We start from the raw sequence: 4,722 nt of genomic DNA, 5'->3' as shown, positions 1-4,722 counted from the left end.
TATCATCGTTAGATACTAATTTTCTCAATTGAAATATATATGTATAAAATAACATATTGCCTAAAATCTGTCTGGTCTTCTTCGGCTTGTTGGAAAAAAAGTCCTCATGGCTTCAGAGGGGAATTACTATTTACCATGGCGTTTAGAGGGAGCTTGCTAGGTGGTGGCGACAGTCTTCTCGGGGAGCTGAGAACTGACTGCTCCATGACCTCATAGGCTGCCTGATAGTCACATGGCATGTAGTGCTCATAACAATCATGCCATAATCCAGCAGCCAAATTGCTCTCAGTGCAGTTTTCAAGCTCTGTTTGTCCAGTGATTCAATGAGAAGGCCAGAAAATTCTGAGAAGGTATTTTTTTATTTTCTTCCTTGTGCAGATCTTAACATTAGTGATTAAGTCAGCGTCGTCCGGGTTAGGGAGGGTTTGGCCGGTAGGGATGTCCTTGTCTCATCGCGCACCAATGACTCCTGTGGTGGGCCGGGCGCAGTGCACGCTAACCAAGGTCGCCAGGTGCACTGTGTTTCCTCCGACACATTGGTGCGGCTGGCTTCCGGGTTGGATGCGCGCTGTGTTAAGAAGCAGTGCGGTTGGGTTGTGTTTCGGAGGACGCATGACCTTCGTATCTCTCGAGCCCGTACGGGAGTTGTAGCGATGAGTCAAGATAGTAACTACTAATTAGGGAGAAAAGGGGGTCAAATTGTTTTTGTTTATCATTCAGAAAGAAATGCACCAAGCATTTCTGAAAGCTATTTGAATCATTCTAAAGATGCCATGTTCATAGCTGTCCTTTCATTTATTTATTTGACATCTTACATTCATACGTTTCTGATGAAGTATCAAGATGCCCTCAACTAAGCCTGTGGTGTCTTGATATAAAGTCAAATAAAATAAAGATTATAGGGATGGTTGTCACATTTTCCAATCCCATTCCCTGAAGCAATACATGATGTATGAAGCTTAACTTGTCTAACAAGTGCAATTTTGAAATGTTTTATTATGGAGTATTTCTGTCCCCCTCCCCGCAGGTACAGGTATATTAAAACTTTCAGGTTGCAGTTGGTTAAATGCCCCTAAATCCAACCGATACACCATCTAGCCCCAAATCCTCCGATACACCATCCAGCCAAAATCCCGCTCACTACAGCCCCTGGCTAATCTCCACTGTACAGTTCCCATGGTAACTGTACAACTACATTGTGATAATGTTGCAGATGGTATTTGTTTGACTAATTTATCAGACCATTATAAACTTGTGGTAGTTATACATCTTCAGAATTTTCTTACTAAAATTATGTCAAGGCTATTGACTGGGGTCAACCAACCCTAATGGTCCAAGCTGGGGGGGGGGGGTTCAGCCCCTACATGGCAAAAAAATTGTGTACAACATCTTCAGAAAAATAAGTATTGATTGCTTAAAACCTACGACATCAAACTGAGGAAATGGCTCCCAGCCTGATTGTCTGTCATCAGGACTGATGTCCATCCGGCCTCTATCACTGGCAGGTCGGCAACCAAAGATTCATGGAGTGGAGGAAGAGGAAAGAGGTATCGATTAAGCTTGCTGCCAGTGGGATGTGGCAGGTTAACGCCACTAAGAAAGCAAGATGTACATGCTCAGGTCAGGTTGAGGGTGTGATCAGCGGGGAAGCTAGAACACGTTGTCTGTGAACAACATGCAATAAATGCACAGACAACCATGAAGTGGAGTGTTTGGTTTAGAAGTGAGAACTGCTTGTGTGTGACTGCTCTCTTACAGATGGGAGCGATGGCTGGTCCTGATGTTGTAACTTAAAAAGCTGCAGGGCGCTTCCTACTGGCAGACGCTTCAACTGGTTGCATGTAGGTGACTGTAGCAGTCTTCTACAAGTCACGGTGTTCATACTGAGAACAGAAACTGACATTGTCACATGGTTGGTGGGTATTAGGCAGGTTACTCCACACATGCTTTACATCCTCTTGCAGCGGTTTTGAACTCTGTACGGTTGGGATTCCTTCTCCTGGCGTTCTCCTTTTCTACTTTCTTTTTGACTGAGAGGTGCAATAAAATGCTATATTAACTCATTTTCATTTTCTATCTGAGAGTACCTCATTCACACCGCTTGTGTATGAAAAACTGATTCAAATGAGCAGAGGTAGAAAAGCTGTTTTGAAAATCAGCTGTACGTGTTCCATGTTTCATTCTACAAAGTCCCATTGTTTCGCTCCACAGGTATTAATGACCTTATTGTTGTGTCAAATAGCCTGCCTTGTCTCTCCAAGGTGGAGTCTGATGAACTACCCTGCATCGGAAACAGAGGTGCATTGTTTCAATAGGGATGGCTGTTATAGGAAATGCATGAACATACTTGAGGAAGATGCCCGTTGGGTTCCCACAAAAGTCAGTTCAATAATGTATGTCAAATACATTTCAAAAGAAAGAGGCCTAGATAACAATTTTTTTAATTAAATGTTTTAAGTCAGCTTTATTTAACCAGGTAGGCTAGTTGAGAACAAGTCCTCATTTACAACTGCAATCTGGCCAAGATATAGCAAAGCAGTTAGACACATACAACAGAGTTACACATGGAATAAACAAACACAGTAGAAAAAGTATATATACAGTGTGTTCAAATGAGGTTGGTTAAGGGAAGTAAGGCAATACATAGGCCGTGGTGGCGAAGTAATTACAATATAGCAATTAAACACTGGGGTGATAGATGTGCAGAAGATGAATGTGCACGTAGAGATACTGGGGTGCAAAGGACAAGATAAATAAACACATGCAGTATGGGGATGAGGTAGTTGGATGGGCTATGTACAGGTGCAGTGATTGTGAGCTGCTCTAGCAGCTCGTGCTTAAAGCTAGTGAGGGAGATATTAGTCTCCAGCTCCAGTGATTTTTGCAGTTCGTTCCAGTGATTAGCACCAGAGAACTGGAAGGAAAGACAGCCAAAGGAGGAATTGGCTTTGGGACTGACCAGTGAGATATACCTGCTAGAGCGCGTGCTACGGGTGGGTGCTGCTATGGTGACCAGTGAGCTGAGATAAGGCGGGGCTTTACCTAGCAAAGACTTATAGATGACCTGGAGCCAGTGGGTTTGGCGGCGACGTATGAAGCGAGGGCCAGCCAATGAGAGCATACAGGTCACAGTGGTGGGTAGTATATGGGGCTTTGGTGACAAAACAGATGGCACTGTGATATATTGCATCCAATTTGTTGAGTAGAGTGTTGGAGGCTATTTTGTAAATGACTTCTCCGAAGTCTAGGATCGGTAGGATGGTCAGTTTTGAGGGTATGTTTGGCAGCATGAGTGAAGGATGCTTTGTTGTGAAATAGGAAGCCGATTTCTAGATTTCATTTTGGATTGGAGATGCTTAATGTGAATCTGGAAGGAGAGTTTACAGTCTAGCCAGACACCTAGGTATTTGTAGTTGTTCACATATTCTAAGTCAGAACCGTCCAGAGTAGTGATGCTAGATGGGCGGGCATGTGCGGGCAGCGATCGGTTGAAGAGCATGCACTTAGTTTTACTAGCATTTAAAAGCAGTTGGAGACCATGGAAGGAGAGTTGTATGGCCTTTAAGATCGTCTGGAGGTTAGTTAACGCAGTGTCCAAAGAAGGACTAGATGTATACAGAATGGTGTCGTCTGTGTAGAGGTGGAAAGGAGAATCACCAGCAGCAAGAGTGACATCATTGATGCATACAGAAAAGAGTCAGCCCGAGAATTGAACCCTGTGGCACCCCCATAGAAACTGCAGAACAATGCAAAAATAGGGCACATAGCTGTCAGAAAAGCTTCAGCTATGCAATTATGACCTTAATGATGTTCTTCACTGACAGAAATACAATGGAACGAACTTGTGAAAGAATGCATTGACCATTAATAAACCGAATAATAATAGTAACCGTGATTATGATTGTGTAATCAGCAGTGCTTCCCAATGACAAATCATAGCTAACTGAACACAGGAGGTACAACGGCAAGAGTATGTTGTACTTTACAGTACAACCATCCCCACACATTTTAAATGATGCCTCTGCTGTTTTCAAACATCTTGCATAGCAGGTGACTGTCAAATAATGCCAGGATCAGCAAGAGTGAAGCTGTTGCAGATAATTGGGGTACCATCATTTCTATAGAAATACAGTAAATCAAATTCAAAGTTAAACTTCCTCTTTCAGGGAGTTGCTCTGTCTCCATCAAACAGATTACATTTGATTAAATGGATGTCTTGTTGACGAGTGCAAAGATGTGTGAAGCACACCACCAACAATCACCCTTCGCCCGTCCTTGTCAATTAGCTCCAGTGAGCAACAGTAACAAGACAACTAAAGAGAGAGAGAGAGAGAGTCTTGACTTAACTATTGCGCAGAAGAGAGACAGTAGAATGTTCTCTTTGGCTAAGTGATCATTTATTCTGGTCTTGTTCTGTGTCGAGTGGTCAGAATAACATCACATCAACAGTTGGTGAAAGTGAGAATTGTTGTTGAGCCAAAGTCACTTCAGAAGTTCCGTAGAAACCCTATGTCATCGGAGTGTTAATCACCAACTTGCCATGTAATCCATGTGAGTCATTGTGGATGCTTACTGAGGTATATGATCTGTAGTACAGGGATAACGGTATATGGAGAGTTGTGAGGTAGTGGTGTGTGCTTTGATACACCAATCAGTATCATGGAGACCTGACCTACTGTATAGTACTGTAAGGACTCAAAAGGGTTGTGAACCTGTTCTGGA

Source organism: Oncorhynchus keta, chromosome 34 (genome assembly GCF_023373465.1).
Source record: "Oncorhynchus keta strain PuntledgeMale-10-30-2019 chromosome 34, Oket_V2, whole genome shotgun sequence".
Classification (NCBI taxonomy): domain Eukaryota; kingdom Metazoa; phylum Chordata; class Actinopteri; order Salmoniformes; family Salmonidae; genus Oncorhynchus; species Oncorhynchus keta.
Note: the sequence above shows the minus strand (reverse complement) of the source record.